This window comes from Micrasema longulum, unplaced genomic scaffold (genome assembly GCF_059751315.1).
Source record: "Micrasema longulum isolate JH-2025_06_02 unplaced genomic scaffold, ASM5975131v1 h1tg000340l, whole genome shotgun sequence".
Taxonomy (NCBI): Eukaryota; Metazoa; Arthropoda; class Insecta; order Trichoptera; family Brachycentridae; genus Micrasema; species Micrasema longulum.
In genome coordinates, this window is record NW_028277543.1 from 862,739 (window position 1) to 882,183 (window position 19,445).

The following is a 19,445-nucleotide window of genomic DNA, read 5'->3' on the forward strand; positions in this document are numbered from 1 at the left end:
TATAAAGATTTTCTTTGAAGGAAAGTGTGTTATTTTTTTAAACAAACAAACCATCACGCCGTTTCCCCGTAGGGGTAGGTAGAGAGGATAGAACGCCGTAACACTCTTTCTTGGCATACAGACCTCGCTTCCTCTATATTCATACATCTTCTCATGCACGCACGCCGAATATTACTACTTTTGACATGTGCATCTTCAAGTATTTGATGGACTTGATCGTGCCATGCCTTTCTCGGTCTTCCTCGTTTTCCGCATCCATCAACATTTGCATCGTAGATCTTTTTAGCCGTTCTTTCGCTGTCCATTCGCTTTACATGCCCAAACCAACGCAGCACCCCTTTCCTGATTCTGTCGATAATTATCAAAGGAATTACTATCGCGTTGAGGCATTTGCAAACCTTGTACATTATAAGATACAAAATAATGCAACTCCCATACAAAAAAACATTGAAAGCCAACGAGTCAAAAACACGTTCGGGATTCTGATTTTATTTCACGGTCAGAAATTTATTCTTCATCCGACCGGACACAGACTTTTTCACAAACCCAAATTTATTACAGAATATTTATTTTTTAAAACATTTCTGCATTTTCTTAACTAGACGATTCAACTGTTGCCAAATAGGCGATGAATGGTATAGGAAACCAACCAACGCATATAATATTAGCGGTAAACATGGTCCATCAACTGGAACGAACAGACACCGTGTCGAAACGTATTAAACAACATCTCACTTTCCTCAAAAACAACAAAAAAAAGAATCACGATTTTTTGCTAGGAACCTTCTTCCACGCTTACAGAACAGCTCAAACATTCCGGCAGCATTGAGGCACGCGGTAGAAAGAGATATTTAAGTTAAACGCGTGGTTTTGGTCGTGGGGTTTTTGTTTCGTGTTTTTAACGTTGTGGCTGTTGTTTTTCTAGAAATCAGACGACGATGAGCGGTCTTCGGCCTTCACGCTTCGCTGGTCTGGTGTGAATCTGTGCACTAAATCTTTCGTCAGATATCCTGCCCAAAATGTAATTACGATCACTGTGATTGGCAAACAGTAATTCAGAAATAATTACTGTTCTAATTTTGGTTACTATGGCATGTGGGCATATTAGTCAGACTTAGAAATAACCAGAATGAAATTCAAATGATCCGATTTCAAAAAAATGTTTATGGCTAAATATACTCATGGCGTAAGCAATGCAGAAGTATCCTGGGCTCAAATATTAATCAAACGAAGTGTATGGCCCATTTACATTTCAGACCGATCGTACAAATCCATAAGGCACGGTAGAATTACCAATTGGTGCACTTAAAATAATGTACACGTCACTTGTAAGAAGCATTTTGGAGTACAACTCTACAATCTGGGCTCCTCATTATTCTAGGCACCAATATTGTATTGAAAAGGTCCAAAATAAGTTTTTGCGATTTATAAATTTTAAATTAGGTGTTGGTATTGAATTTTTAAATTATGATTTGTTACTATTTATTTTGAATTTATTAAGACTAAGTGACAGGAGAGTTATAACTGATTTATTAAATTTATATAAAATAATCCATTCCATGTTTGACACCCCTGCACTTTTATCACTAATTAGTTTCAATGTACCAAAAAGGACAACTCGGCAAACCTACCAATACTGTGGCAACAATACTTCGACATCATATGGTAAAAATGCAGTCATCAATAGACTTCACTCTCTAGGCAATAAGTACCAGGACATTGGTGACTCATTTCACATGAAATTTATTACATATAGAACGGCTCTTCTTCTTTATTTTATTGGTAATAGTTCTAAGTAACTATTTGTTACTTTTGTTAAAAATTTGTTTTAAACTTCTTTATTAGTGTTTTTTTTTTTTCTTTTTTCGTTCTTTTCTTAATTAATTTATAAGTAAAAAATATTTCTCTTTATCATTTTTTTTACATCATTGTATATTTTTCTACATAAACATATACTATTTACCTAAATATTAGTTTTCAATAATAATACATGTATATATATTTTTTTCATGTTATTCAAAATTGTCTTCTTTGTTATTTTTTTAACTGGTTCAAAGTATTTCTAATACCAAATTATCTTTTTTTATCGATAATTCTACAACTAATAATATTTTATTCTTTTATATAGTTTATATTTCTTAGACTTTCTAAATTAATAATATTGTTTTAAATGCTCTGTATTACTTAAATTAAGCTTACATGTATGTATATTTAATTGTATTTGTAACTAATATGTAAAAGGCACTAAGTGCCGTGTATTTCAATAAAATAAAATAAAATAAAATAAAGCTGGATTGATTTTTATTGTTTTATATTATTTTTGTTTAATATTATTTTAACTTATTAAAAAGAAGGCAAAAGCACCACAAGTACGCCATGAGGAGGAAGATCAACTTTCTTCTGCAGGATTTTTGGTCAAGAATACCCACTAAAATAAAAATAAAAACATTTCAGACAAGCGTAAAACCCCACACGGCACGATAAAATGACAGGGTAAATTGATTTTTATCGTATTCCAATGATTTTAATTTATTTAGTGGCAGGCAAACATACTAATTACTAACTAGTACACCATGAGGCCGAGTAATCTCAAAACTATTTCCTTTTACAGGATTTTTACTAGAACTAGAATGTAGTTCCTGAATAAGTTTTTTTTTAAATAACAATTCCATTACTAAAGAGAAAGTTCAGCCCTACGGGAAATTGGTAAAAATTAGAGCATTAAGTTTCTTGAAAGTGTATGAAATTTTTCAGTGGAGAGAATAAGGGTTCAGAAGAAGAAGAAGAAGAAGAAGATATTAATAATATTTTGGAAAAGGAAATAAATCTTGTCATTCACAGGGGTGTGTTTAACATACACCATTTTCCTTATGTTTAATTATCCATATTTCTTAATTTCTTCCAACTGTTGATTCTTGTTTTAGTACAAGAGCAGAAACCTTTATTGACGTGGACAAAAACTTTCTATAGATAAAATCCCGTACTTGTATACAAACATTTGAACATATTCAAAATATTGTTTATAAAACCTTATTTTGAACATATTCTTACAGGGGAGAGTTTTAAAATATTAAGTTTGTAAGTGAAAATTCTTGATGGAAGTTGTAATTTATTATGGAAATAAAAGACGAGTGATACTTAAATCCACAAATTTGGAATATCCAGTGACCGGTTTCATCGCTTTCGCGACATCTTCGAGACTGGTATCAAATATAGAAACAGGACGTGCGAATTGAAGAATTATTTTTTCCAGAAGTACTTTGAATAAATAATGTTAGTTTATAGAGAATGCGCATTCTTGAACATATACCTTTTAATATTTCACCGTTTTTGCTTGTATATGTAATTTTTAATACTATTTAAATGTTATTTGTGTTATTTTCTTTTTATATACTTTTTTTGGCTTGTATACATAATTTCAATTTTTTCAACGTTTTTGATAAAAAAAATTAACCACCGCATATTTTGTTAATTAAAAAAAATGATTTTATTTTGTACTAGTTCAGTATGTATATATACATCCATGTAATTTTTAAACTTTTTCAATTTTCTTTCCCAGATTGCATAATGTAAACATTATTTTGAATTTATTTCCATGCCTAGTATTCTGTTTATTCTGTTATTTTCAAGTATTTTTCATACCCTTTTTAATTTGTAGTATATCATAATTTTAATTTTTCTGCTTTTGTTAAATAATATTATAGTTTAAAATTTAAAAACGTCTCTAAAAAAAATAATATCTGTATGTCCCTAAATGAGTTTTTTTTAAAAAAACTCCTTGGGAATATTGTATATAATTATGTATAATATGTTTTCAATATAATAAAAAAATAAAAAAAAATTTTAAGAAATTCAATGTATTTATACAAAACAGAGGTAAGGATAGAGAATTCAAAATTATATGAGAGTAAATTAAATTTAATTATTTTTGTCTTAAAGATCATTAACAAAGTGTTTCAGGTTAACTAATAGGAATTTAATTTACTCTCATAGAATTTTGAATTCTCTATCCTGACCTCTGTTTTGTATAAATACATTAAATTACTAGATATATATATATATATATATTTATTTTTTACATATTAATTACAGCAATTTACAATGAAATATTTCTACAACAAATTAATTGAGTAGTAAAAGTATACATATATATTTTTTATTTTTGCTGGTGGTTCATCTAAACTGCCTAACTAGGGATAGCTTCCCTGTTCTAAGGCAGTAAATAATGTATTTTATAATAATATTAAAAAGTCATTACAGTTTTTTTTATTATGTGTGCTTTTTCAGTCTGAAAAGTAAAAATTAAATATACAATGAAAACATAAATAATACCAAAATCTCTATATCCTAAGTCATTACTAGTAAAACAAGGAATCAGCTTACGTCCTTCTATATCGAACAACAATTTCTCTGACTCCCACCGACCAATACAGATTAAAAATGCAGTCAACACCTTCCTCAGCCTGGCAATCCCACCACATTATGAATTACTAATAAAGATACCAGTCTGGAAGATTTCGCGAAATCGATGAAACCGGTCACTGGATATTCCAAATTTGTGGATTAAAGTATCACTCGTCTTTTATTTCTGTAGGATTTAGGTTGTTGCTGTGTTGGTTGGAGCTCCTACCCCAGTAAGAGCTTAGAGACAGAGAAGACATAAGATTGCTGTTTGATGTTTATTTATTATATGGCGAAAAAAAAAAGTATGTCGCACGAGGGTTACGGCGCTAAGGAGTTTAAGAAACTGCTTTTGAACTACATGCTGGAACTGAGTGAACTGGACGAACTTGTTGGGCTGACTAACTGAACGGGCTGACTGATGTTGGCTGCGTCCTGTGGTCTCTTTATAGATCATATTCCTTTGTAGTTAATTTCTTCATGGTAGGGACGATGTGAATGTACTGCAGGGCGACGATCCCGTCTTTATGTGCAATATTGCTAGAGTTGCAATATAAGTTGTATTGGATTCGATAGAAAATGGTGACTTTGCATCGTTGGTCATTAGTCTACTTCAAGTGAACTAATTTAACACGTGTGTGTCATCGGCTATGGACTATGGACCCTACATTTCTATAATAATTTTCAAAATATTTGTTAAAAATATATGTACATAAGATGGAAACTTAACAACAGATTAATTCTTTCATTACTAACAAGAAAACAGAACCCAAGTTTAATAGGGGTAGAAATCCCCTTCTTAGATCATCCGGGGAAGAGGCAAAAATGTTGATTAATATGAGAAACGAGGAAAAAACACGAACGGCATACAGAAAACGCCGCAATAAAAAGGCCGCTAATATAAAAATAAAAGATAATATACAAAAAAAACAAATTTTAAAAAAGATGAAAGAAAATGAAAGAAAAAGTAGGTAGATACACAATAAAAACCATTTCATCGCAATAGACTTTAAATGAGTCTCGTGACCGATTGAAACACGATTTACAGCCGAAACCGAATTTCGGCTTCTGTTCCATTTTCGGCCAAAACCAAAACTGATTTGAATAAGTTAAAAGTCGTTGAAACATAGAGGGAAAAAAATTGAGAAGGGAATATGGGAGTCTAGCCATTTACAGGGCTTATGACCTGTCATTGGCTGGTTGAAGTGGCCACTTTACACGCTGTGTAACATTCACCATTCCGCCACATTTCCTCAACTCTTTCATCTGTTGACTTTTGTGAAGTAAAAGTGCTGAAACCTTTATTATGTGGGCGAGATTCATCCGGCTGAACCAATTCACCTACTAGGCAACGCCTGAAAACAATTTTCCAATTTTTTATACTTCTCTTTTTACAAGGTAGTTAATTCAACAATGTTGTAAGTATGTCCAAATGGTTGCAGACTGGCTGAATTCCCATGACAGGTCATAAGTCATGTAAATGGCTAGACTCCCATATTCCCTTCTCAAAAATATTTCCCTCTCTGTTGTAACAAATTTAAATATCCTCCCTAGAACAACCCTCCAGCCAGTCTGCGAGCATTCGGACACACTCAAAACATTGTTGAAGTTAAGTCACTTCAAAACGCCCAAAATTAAGCTTTTTTATTGTTAAATCTCAAGAGTTCATTAAAATAAGTGTTAAATAAAATACACAATGAAATAAATGGCGTAAATTGAATTAGTTCATTTGCTTATTTTTAGCGATTTTTAGTTGGTTGTATGTTATACATATAAATTATATTTAACAGTTAAGTTCTTCAATGTACGCTATACGAACTTTAACTTATTGACTATAATCGAATAGCAAAAGTATAAACGAAGGATCTTAGAACTCACGAGAACTAATTCAAGTGCCATACGATGCACCCGAGTACAGCCGAACGTAATCCGACACATCCCGACCGGAGGATTCGGCTGAGTTGAAGTTTCGAGCGATTTTTGGCCGAAAACGATACAGCGGCCGAAACTCGTTTTATTGTCCGAAACCAACTTTTCGGTCGGTCACTACAAGAGTCAGACTGAATAAAAATTATAAAGTTTATATTTGAAGCACTAACTTTGTGGTTATTCATTATAATTAAAAAAATAAAACAACTTTGTTTTTAACCACTAATTTTTATTTTTCACCGACCGGTTTCAAAGCAAACGTAAACAATGGAGGCGGATTCTTTTTATAAATGACATTTTTTCAAAACAATTATCAAATTCCCTACCATCAAACATTAAACCGGCTTTCTACACAACTAATAATATAGGAACATTGTTAAAAAATCACAAAGATAAAGTCCATAAATATAATAAATCTGGAATATACCAATTAAATTGTAATGATTGCGATTCAATCTACATTGGAAAAACTAAAAGAAACTTTAATATCAGAGTAAAAGAACACTTAAAATGCTTACATAATAATATTTTTTCTGAATTCGCAAATCATCTGATAGAAAATAATCATAACTTCAATAAAGACACTGGATTAAAAGTACTTCATGTTGAAAATAAAATATTAAAATTAGACAACTTAGAAATCTTAGAAATTAAAAAAGCGATTCATAATAAGAAAACAATAATTAATAACCAAATAAACAATATTTCTTTTAGTCCTCTCCTGTCTTACTTCGAAAATAATGATATCAGATTACCACCCGTGTAAGAAAAAACCACTTGATTTATTGGGTCCACGTGTAGTATTTAGTGAACATGATAGAAATAAAATAAAAAGGAATCAATGCATTAGTTACGTAAACCTTGACAAAGAAGCTTGTTTGCTTTGAAACCGGTCGGTGAAAAATAAAAATTAGTGGTTAAAAACAAAGTTGTTTTATTTATTTTATTTTATTTTATTGAATAAAAAATGTTTTATTTATTTAAGAATGCTACTCATATGAAAATTATCCGTATCGACATTTTTTGTGTACAATTTTTTATATTTTTTATTTTATTCATTTTTCACGCCCACAAGGCTTTTATATACAAGAAAGTTGTATAAAATACGAGTTTATAAACAACATAAAATTTAAAAAATACAATATAAAGCAACAAAAGATAGAACAGTGTTTAGAAGTAAAGTTGGTATAAAAAAAAGAAGATGAGTATATAAACAAAATAAATTTTTAAAAAATACAATACAAAGAATTAAAAGATAGGAACAGTTTTAAGAAGTATAGTTGGCATAAAAATAAAAAGATTACTTCAAGGAAGCTGTAATTTTAGATAATTACAATGAACATAATAATTTAAACTGCACAATTAAATTAATTATTGTTTAACTACGTAAAGGTCTGATAAAAGTACGGATTTCACATGATTTTGCCATTTCAAAACGCTGTTCTTTCAAAATCACGCCATTTCTTTTTAAAACCAATCCTGTTCAATTTACTATCTTCAAATCATTTAAACAAATATTACTTAAATACTTAATCATCATCATTCTATGTCCGCTCCCTAGTTGGAGCATATGGTGTTCACGAAGACCCTCCAAGCATCTCTGTCGGCTGCTAGCTCTTGTGCATCCTCAAGTCAGGAACTGCCGACGAACAGTCAGCAGTGGACTCCAGAAAGTTAAGAATCTGATTATTATTTTTTATTTGAAAATTTATTTATAAACCCTTACGGATTATTAAATTCATTTTACAAAAAATAATATAAACATTTTTCATTCACACTCTGTTGTTCAAAATAATATTTTTCACATCTTTTGAAAAGTTTGTCCGAGTCTTTTGTTTAGTTTTGTCCGGTAGTTTATTGTATAATTTCAGTCCCTGGTTCATTAGTCTTGATTGTCCTTGTCTTGTTTTAGAAAGTCGTATATGGTATTTGTCTGATATTCTCGTATTATGTCCATGTTGACTACATTTTTTACAAGTTTTAGTTCTTCGTCTACAATTACATTAGTGGCTAATTTATGGATAAATTTTAATGATTCTAGTTGAAAGAGTTCAGTTATATTTGATTGCTTAGTTTGTTTAAAAAGTTCTCTAGTTGCAGTTAGATAGGGAAGGTCATATACTAACTTTAATATTTCATTTTGTTGTCTTTGTAGTCTGTTTATGTCATTTTGATATCCTGCTCCCCATAGTAGTAGCGTATAACATATTTTAGTTTTTACATAGGCTTCATACATTATAATTTTTTCCGTTTTTGGAACAAAGTTTTTGATTTTTTTAAAAAGACTCGATAATGTCGCCACTTTGCTAATTAAATTGTTGATATGAATTGTCCATGTCAATTGTCTGTCTATTGTTAGTCCTAAGTATTTAACATGTTAATTTTTTAGAAGTCGTTTATTATGCTTTGTAAAGTAGGCAAGCGTGGTTAAGGCTCTCACGAGGCATCCGCAGCACATGACCAAGCCAACCGTTTTGCCTCCGCTTGATGACAGTTATCACCGGAGACACATATTCTCAAAACTCTTAGCTGAATTTTGCTGTTTTTGGCCCTAGTGAGATGCCACGATTCGCATCCGCAGAGAATATGTGTTATGTAGCCGTTATATAGGCGGCTATTGGTTTTCACAAAACAAAATGCACACACGCAGCATAATCACTGTTTCAGAATAAGTTTTTTCTATCCATATCAAAATAAACAAGATCTATTTATTACCCGCATTTCAATGTCACGTATAAATTACGAAATATAAAATACAAATAGCAAATGCCATTCAGAAGCCTTATAAATAAATCCAATCGACAAATATGACAATACATAATTCAATTTACATAATAAGTAAGTATTAAGTACTGCAAAACAGAAAAATACAGTTATAAAAGAATTTAAAAATTATATAATATTGACTTATGAATCGTTCATATTATAAACCGCATCGAAGCATTTGAAATGCGGTTCCACCGTAATGTTAAAAATATCTTGGACCGATATGATAACCAGCAATGAAGTACAGTAAAACTCTTATTATCTATGTTGATACAAATTATGATATTCAGAAATCCGGATAGTTGGATTAACCATTAAATGAAGGCTATGTTTTGAATGAAAATGCAAAATTTACTCTTTGTAAGATCACTTTTTTATTGCTTTTGAAATAATCCAGCGAATTTTATCGCAGTAAAAGTTTACATAAACATGTCAAAAAATTTAATTGCTTTTGACAAATCCTTAATTTTTTATTTCCTGATAACGATCTGGATATTTGGCAATCCGGGTGACTGGAGTTCGGATAAACGGAGTTCTACTGAATTACGTATAGCCAATACGAATAGAGAACTGTTAATATAACCATTAAGCTTCGTCAGATTTCATATTTAGGCCGTGTGTTGAGAGGTGAAAAATATGCCATACTTCTATTACTTCTCTCTCTCTCGCGTCTCTCTCTCTGGCGTCTCTGTTGTAATTTGTTAATTATATAAGAGCTAGATTACAACACGTCTTGCAGCTACACAGCGCACGGACGTTTAGAAATCTAGCTCCCATTTACACTGCATAGCACTGACACCCACCACTAAGAATAAGAATGAGTATCTTCGTCGGTAATTTGTAAATGAACGTGTTTAGAAAAAAAAATGTATACGTTTTCTACTTTTCATACAGAAAACTTCATTTTACTTTGTAGATAAAATTATAGATAAATGTCAACTTCCCACTGTAATACAGGCCCTGTGAAGGTTGACATTAATTATTTTTTTTTAGATGTGGTTTTACCTGAAGTATTTCCCTGTCCCGGGACAGGCAGCTGAAGCAAAAGGCTTATCACTTTACCTTCCTGTGACACATGATCGAGTTACGCTGCATTTGGTTTAACAACGCAGTGCCATATGCACCAATGGGTAAGGGTTTGACAATGATCACGATTTAGAATACAGTATATAAGTATTGTTACAAGGACGATAACAATGCGATTAACACATCCTGAAACGGTCGTTGACCCGAACAGCTTCAGTTGCAATTTGCAATACGTCGCAACGAATGCAGATTTTTTAATAATGGATACGATAGTGAGAAAAAGGCGGCCTCCGTGGTGTAGTGGTCAAGACGCTTGACTCACGCACGGAAGGTTCCGGGTTCGATTCCCGGTAAAACACAAAAATTAAAATGTGATTTTTCTCAAGCCTGGGTACGTTGTGATGTAATTCACCACTGTAATTAGGCCTCCTGGCCTGTTGTGGTGCAAACAAAATGTAAAAAAAAAAGAAAAAATGAAATTATAATGAAGTTCATTGATTAAAAAATATATATATATTTGTTAATAACCTATCAAACTAAGCCAAAAATTATATTTGTTAATGGACTATTAAAATAAGCCAAAAAATATATTTTGTTAATAAACTATCAAACTAATCCAATAAATATATTTATTTATAAACTATCAAACAGCGCCCTTGAGGTGATTTTCACAAAAATGGCGCTATATAAATTATCCAAACATATATATACATATAAGCCAAAAAACATATTTGTTAATGGACTTTCAAGCTAAGCCAACATATTTATTTTATTTTATTTGGGATTTTTACAGCTATTACATAAACAAAATAAGTAGAAAAATATTAACAATGCTAGAGAGCCAATTAAAAAAATTGTAAATCCACTGTAAATCTAATGACAATTAATATATAAGAAAAGAGTTTACGCAATTGTATGTGTGTGACGTTTGTATTCATGTGTATGTGAATGTGTGTATGCGTGAATGAATGAGGGAGAGGTTACATGTGCGTGTGGGAATGAATGAGGGAGAGGGTGCGTGTGTGTGGGTGCGTAAGTATAAAAAAATAATTGTTTAAATATGATTTGCTAATGGACCGAATAATGTCAAAATGCACTAGTCCTTAAAATTTAGCTTGATTAAAATGGCAGCTGCCAAACTTATGTCACTAGTGATGGGAAATTACTGATCACTGATCATGTACAGATCAAATCGATTTAATCAGTTTTTTCATGAAATCATGAAACTCTGTTTCCAAAAATGGATATAAAAACTCAAACACAAGCCTATTATAGTGTATCTCAGACAATTATTTACTTAAAAAAAGACATTAAATACTTTTATTCATGAACAATTTGTCCTAACTCTGTCATTTTTGCAAAATGGCGTAACCTTGTAAGAACGTCGTTAATAAATAGGTTTATTTGAGTTTTTTTTAGTTTTAAAGCTGATTTTATATAATTATGTTGATTTATATGTCAAGTACTGTATTAAAAAAATCATGCCAGATACGAATGATTTTTCGTGTGTCAATATAAATCACTCCTTAGACGCGACTACAAAGTTATGTCATCACTTTTTCTGACAACTGACATTCTAATCACGCTATTTTTTAAGGACTATAGTGTCGCTGCACTGCACTGCACGGTGCGTAGCAGCAACACGGATTTTTCACTGTTTTGGATTAATTAACAGCACTAGTGCTGCGCTACGCTGCGCATCACTCCGTTGAAGATCTTGACGCGCAGTGACGCTTTATTTATTTAACTTTTTGCACATAATGTTATTTGTACATTGGCGGGCTTATTGCCAAATGGCAATTTCTTCCAACCAACCAATAAAATAAAAGTTTAATTTTTTATAATTCAAGTTACAGAACATATTCAATGGAAAAAAATATTAAAAAGCTAAAGATATATAAAAATAGAAAAATACGTAATAAATTACATTAGATCAAAACTGTTACTCAATGAGGAAAATGAAAAAAGAGGAAAGAAAGAGAGATTAAGGAAGAGAAAGGAGATGTTTCTTCAGACGTGATTTAAACAGAGATAATTTAGTAACATCTTTGATGGTGGATGGGAGATGATTCCACAGTCGAGCCGCATGGACACTATATGGCGCTTTAGTGTGGTTGGTAAAAGTTACAGGTCCCGTAATCACAATAAGCGGATCCCACTGTATTTATATACTTACCACTTCGATTAAGATCAAAAGTTTTAATAATGATGGAATCAGTGACCGTTAGCGGTAATGATTTGTTAAGAAAAGTGGGTTGAGCAAAGCCTGGAAGCGATTATCTCATTTTCGAAAGGTTTTTCGTGTTGCGAGTGGCGAGTTACGACAGTGTAGTGTGTGACCTTATTTTTTGCCGGACGCTTAACATTTCGCGTCTCAATCTGATACCGAGTGTCGGTTGCTGCTTCCTCCTGTAAGCGTAAACACTAGAGAATGTGTACCGGAATTCTTTCTTATCAAATAACAATCTAATTAAGAAATACATTAATTAACCTAAATATGTTTGCAGCTAAATTGATGATAGCCACTATGCGGCTTTACATGTTTGTGCACTGGCCAATCTTTCGAGTTCAATGTGTTTTTGGGTGTCTAAAACAGACAGGATTCATTCCTGTCGATATCAGTATAGTCAATAATTTAAACTTAATATTTTATGTTTGAAGCACTTACTTTGTGGAACATTATTTATTTATAAACGGCATTTCTGCCATTTACATATATGTGGTATAAACAGTGCTTAAAAATAAAAATAATCGGGTATGAAATATTAATATACTCGTACTATACACATTATAAATTACTTGAAATACATATATATTTTAAAGAAATTATACAATAACAAAATACATTAATCAATCAAATTATAACTATTCCAACCCAATCTCCTGAAGTTGATTTGCTCTTTTTGATAAAAATATGTTGGTCACTTTATTTTTTACGTTAGGCAGAGATAAACTAAATATATCAAAATATGATGCATATTCATTCCCGGTATTCTGTAATCTAAACATAGGTGAGTTATATTGAGCTACCGTTCGAGAATTTTGACAATAAAATATTGTAGATGTTCTGCTTAACCTAGGTGGTACATAGAATGAAATCAATTTCAGTAGATTCAAATTCATTTAATATGTTAAAATAAAAATACTTTGTTTTTATGTACCACTTATATTTTTAAAATTTGACAACCAACTAGTTTCGGCAATACTATGCCTTCTTCAGGGTTAATTACAAACTAACATAACATTTATAAAATTTTCACAGTGAGGGTAGAGTGGGCGTGGCTACGAAAGTAGAGAGGAGAGGGGGTTTGTGTGTGGAGTTAGGGAGAGGGACCATATTTAAAATAGGACTATTACTAAGATTTATTTGATTATTAATAATACTAAATTTTTATTTACAGCCTTTCTAATCTCCAATATTTCAAAATAATCAAGTGCATATCTTTTTTTGTTTGTATGTAAAATTTCGATGCCATCTTCATAGTTGAATGAGTGACTATTATAGTCCTTAAAATATAGCTTGATTAGAATGACAGCTGTCACACTAATTTCATTAGTGATGGGAAATTACTGATCACTGATCAAATCGATTTTATCAGTTATTTCATGCAATCATTCATGAGTTTTAACTCTGTTCCCGAAAATTGATATAAAAAACGCAAAAATAAGCCTGTTATAGTGTGTTTAATACAATTATTCAACAAAAATTTGACATTTATACTTTTTTCATGAACAACATCAAATAAATTATTTTTTTATTCGATCAATTTATATTGATCAATTTGTCCCATCTCTAACGTTTTTGCAAAATGATGTAACCTTGTAAGAACGTCATTAATAATTAGGTTTATTTTAGTTTTCTTTTAGTTTTACGCTGATTTTATATATTAATGTTGGTTTATGTTTCAAGCATTGTATTAAAAAAATAAATGAACACGCCAGATACAAATGATTTTTCGTGTGTCAATATAAATAACTCCTCTGACGTTACTACGAAGTTATGTCGTCACCTTTTCTGACAGCTGTCATTCTAATCATGTTACATTTTAAGGACTATAGGATATGTTCAGCAAACTCAGAAAAATTATTGTTTTTAAGACATCTCATTATGTTCTTTAACTCTAGTTTTAAAAGTACGTGATGTTTTTCCTATGTAAAATGACTTGCAGTCATGGCACATCAACTTGTAAATGCCTGATCGATCTAATTTATCAGTTCTTTGTTTAGTGTTTTTTAGTATATGTACTTCCTATACTTATTATTGGTTGTATAAACTGGTGGTTTTATGTCATCCGGTAAATCTTTTTAAATTTTATTCGAATAAATCTTATACCCGTATGCATAAGGGCAGGCATATTTCCTTGAGGCAATTTCTTCCTACCTACCCAAACGGTACAATTTGAGAAAATCAGTGGTATATGAACATAATGTTGTAGGTTGATTATAATATTTCCATTATAAAACAAAACATTAATGTACATTTTTTTTTAAGAAACAAAAATATATTAAATATCGACACTATACTATGAGAGAGAAGGGGGTAAAAGTGAATAATGGAAATTATTAAAATAACACACAAAATATTTGAGTATATAATGATAATAATATAATAGTTTATAACAAAAATAATAATTACTTTATCTACTATATACACACTTAGGTATATAATAATAACAATAATAAAAATTCTATTATAAATGTCAAAACATTATATTATTACTTTTTAATCAAACAATGTTTATGCTTCGTAGGCAATCACAAATAATTATATGAAAAATTAGGCTAGTTTTAAGAGTTTATTTAGGTTATTTACCTAATTATATAATTGAAGATTTACATAATAATAATATGTCATGCCATAACTGTATAAATAATATTATTCGCGAGGCGTGTGTAGGTATGAACAAGTTCTAAATGTTTGACTGCCGAATTAAGCTTTTTTTCAGATTAATCAATTTGTAAAAAAAAACTGTAGTGTTAAGAATTATATACTTGTTTATAGATATCAAAAAACATGTTTAATATATAAAATAAAGAAATCCACAAAAATAGGCCAACTGCACACCGACTCATAGGAAAACAATGGCTTTTAATATTATAAAAAGTATTAAATCATATGGTGACGATTCATTTCTCGTGAATTAAGTATTTATGACTCACACAGGTTGACAATATATAATATTAAAGACTGCACGGAAGAAAATCATAGTTTTGACTCATAACTTAATGTGATAAATATGTGTACAACGGCAACAGCCGAATTGATTATAAACAATAATGTTCAGGCATAAGTTAATTAAAAAATAAGAACGCGCTTACGGAGAATATAAAATATTTATAAATACCGGCTGTTTTGTATACATAACACATAAACCCACATACCTTGAGTTCACGGGATCTGTCTCATAAACCAGTTAAGAATATAATATATATCCAATGATGCAACGTTCTTTTGTTGAAATTATTTGGATAAAATAAAGACGATTTATCCAGCTGCCACGGGGTATGTTCAATGTGTACTTTCACTAAAAAAACTTGGACAAAACACAAATTCAAGTACGGACACCTGATTCCACGACTCCCGATCCCTCGGGGCAACAAGTCATAACCGGTAAACTGAACGCACCGACAAACTTACAAAAAAACTATTTTGTATCAGAAACAACAAAAAAAGAACTACTGCTACATCACAGAAGGAATACTTATACACCGTTTATGAATTACATTAAACACAGAACTGACACCGATATTCACTGATTACACGAGCTGTTATTGAATCAACACGAAACTACATTAAACTGATGTTTTATTTTTGTTTTCTTCGATAGTATAGCGGGCCCACAGACCGACGCGGCAAAAGTTTTCTGAACACTGAGATCGGCAGCGCTCGTATGTGCGCGCGGAAGGGAGATGACACTACAAATTCATGGGCACATCTCTCTCTTGTGACCAGCTGTATAATTCCGGCCGATATAACATTGTACTGTGTTTATCCTGTATCGGCCGTAAGGTCAATAACTTGTTCCAATAAAAAAAAATTGGTAAAACAATTAAATGGCGATCATCGAACATCATCACTTCGTACGAAAAACAGCGATAGAGTATCGATTTCAAATAACGCTTATTTATATTCCCGAATAAAATGGAACCTAATTTTCATATTAGTTACAAAAAGGTTTCACTAAATTTTTCTGTAGAGGTGAAAACTTTTTTGTTTTTAAATACGGTTTATAAATTTTCTGACGTTAGCTCAAAGTTGACCCCTGGGTAAATACTATCAGCGCTCAAAGTGAGTATTTTGAATGAAGGTCACAGGAGTAAACAAAAGTGATTCGTAAAGGAGGTTTTAACGACATCTCTTGATGTCCTTCAAAACTACATATTTATCAAATAAGCAAACCAATCGCCTGCTTTTAACATTTTAAATAAAACAAATCATTTTTCAATACTAAAAACGTATTACAACAGAGATAGAGAGGGGTATATGGGGTCAAATAATGCCAGCCGTTATGTATGGGAGCGTTGTATGGAATTAGAAAAATAAGGATAAAAGTAGGCTGAATGCCATCGAAATACGATCTCTCTGACCAATATGTCGTATGCTAGGTGAATTTGTTTATCTGGGAACTTTGTTTACTAGGGATGGAATGACTGAGAAAGATATTGAGAGGAGGGTGAGTGCCGGGAACAGAGTGAACGGTGCACTTAAATCAACCTTGGCAAATAAATGTTTGTTGCAAGAGGCAAAATTAGCTGTTCACAGTGGAGTCCTGGTCCCGACCTTGATGTATGGGACCAAAATATGGATTTGAAAAAACATGGATGACAGTAGGCGGAATGCTGTTGAAATGCGATCTCTCAGGCGAATGTGTGGTAAAACTATGTATGATAGATGCACAAATGTTGAGATCTGTACATTATGTAAGGCTGAGATAAGCATTATCAACTAACCAAGAAAAGAGCTCTGCGTTGGTTTGGACATGTAGAGCAAATGGATAACGAAAGAACGGCCAAAAATATTTACAATGCGAATTTTGATGGATGCAGAAATAGAGGAAGACCGAGAAAGCCATATGGCATGACCAAATCCAACAAATACTTGAAGATGGACATGCTAAAAGTCGGAATAATTGGCGCGCGTGCATGAGAAGATGTATGAATGTAGAAGAAGCGAGATCTGTATGCAAAGATAGAGTGATGTGGCATTCTATCCTCTCTGCCTATCCTTACGGGGAAACAGCTCGATGGTTTGTTTGTGAAATATGCTTTGTTTTATATGGTAGAATTGGCTCTGCACTATTTAGCCATTTTACTGGAATAAAATTATTTATTATTATTATAGTAGTTTAGGATAGATGAAAGCGAGGCAATTCTCAATGGGTAAATTATTATGTCAGCTATTTCGCAACATTTTTGTAGAGGTATTTTGTTGGTGTAGTTAATGTTTTTTTTACATATTTGAAAATATTTATCAGATTTTAAGTCAAGTTTCATAATAAATTATTCATTAAATTTCAACATTAAAAATGACAACTTAGATTACATTGCTCGCCTCACTGCACTATTCCACAGAGTAAAGCAGAAAAGATAAAGTGTCACATCACCTAAAAAATGAGGAAGTTTGGTGGTTTTTTATTTGTTTATAAACTATCAAAAATAAGCCAAAATTTTTCTTTTCAATTGTAATTTTTTGTAATGTAATTTTTTCCACGCGTGACGTCATTAGTTTTTTTTTTGGTGAGTTGTCCTGATTGGTGAGTTGGCTTTCCGGAAACCAGAAGTCTATCACAATACTATTTTAGAGTTTGATGAAGATCTTGCAACGTCGTTTAACTTAGTTCATTTTTATTTATAATTTTTTTCATGCATTTTAGAGCTTAACCCTACAGTTAAATGCTCTAATTTTAACGGCATACAAGAAAACATTTTTTATATCCAATTTCCCGTAGCGCTGAACTTCTTCATTGAGTTCAATATTTTTCAATGCCACTGGGCCTATTCATAGAAAGAGTTTAGGGCAATGGTGTTCTTAAAATTTACTTCATATGGATACACTAAACCGAGGCAGGTACCGTAATATGGGGTGAAGTGAACATGCTGGGGTGAAGTGAGCCACAGAAGCATCAGTGGACCACTTCAGCTGTTACATTTGAAATACGGTCGCAATGATTCTTGTTCGTCTGTCAGCGGACAACTAACAGTGCCTGTTAACTTGTAAACGCACGCACGTGTTTTTGTCTCTGAACTCTGGAAAGAAACATTGACCATATTATAACTATTGCACAGGTAAGTCTAATTATGTTGTGACCGGTATTGTTGGCTTAGCGTGTTCGCAATGTTCATGTTACTGCGAGGCTATATGAAAAACCAGATGTGTTTGACGTCTGTCAAAATATTTGAAATTATGTAAAAATGCAACTTTCAGGTGGTGAAGTAGGCCACTTTTGAGTATCATTGTGGGGTGAAGTGAGCCACCCTAAAAACATGCCTAGAGTATACAAGAAGAGGCTCAATGGGTCTCATTATGCAGAGTATTCGAACCTTTGTTGTGGCCAATTAACAAGCTACTTATAATTTGGTATTTCCAGCATGAGTCACTTAATTGATAATACGTTTTAAAATCTGAAACCTTAATGAATTTCAGTTCAGTTTTTGTATTATTGGATTTATTCATTACAGACAAACCGTACAACCATTTATCTCACCATCCACCAAGTTTTCTTCTTCTCACTAAAGGCGATGGTTGATGAATGCCACCTACTCAACTGAGTTCGCACCCAGCCTCCGAGCGGGCTGGGTGTGAAATATAGTTCCTCTCTACAACTTTAGTTTAAAATACACAAATATGTGTTAAATTGTTATAAACATTGAGTTAAGTCGCTAAGGTGTGGACATGCTATAAACAAAGAGTGAGATAATTAATTTAATTTAAAGCATTGTTTTATAAACCTTATTATATTCAATACTTTGTTCTAACCTGACCAAACCAAAATATATTCAAACGCCAAAATCTCTCGTGATTTTATAACTGTGCTTCTGTTAAAACTGTATAAAAAAGTGTTTATTTGTGAAGATCAAGTGCCGAAATTTAACTATTTATTATAAAAGAATTTCTGTATGATATAATGCTACCTATCTTTGTTCATTTAAAAATACAAATGATACCTTTTTTCCTGTATCACGTAAAATTACTCGAATATCAAAAGTAGTACACAAGTTTATCTGACATCTTAATCAAAGTAAAATAATAATAATCAGAAATTTTAGGCGGGAAACATGCGTTTAGCAATAACAAACAAAATTAAAAAGAAGCGGATATATTC

General features: G+C 31.7%; 1 protein-coding gene across 2 annotated transcripts in view; it reads right to left on the reverse strand.

The window, feature by feature from the left end:
- LOC148282315 (uncharacterized) overlaps window positions 1-15,995 on the reverse strand; it is a 346,468-nt gene extending 330,473 nt beyond the window's left edge. For both annotated transcript variants that reach the window (XM_088225237.1, XM_088225239.1), the window contains exon 1: window positions 15,505-15,995. The gene's annotated coding sequence lies outside the window, so the exon portion shown is untranslated. The remainder of the gene's footprint in view (window positions 1-15,504) is intronic.
- Between the last annotated feature and the right edge of the window lie 3,450 nt (window positions 15,996-19,445).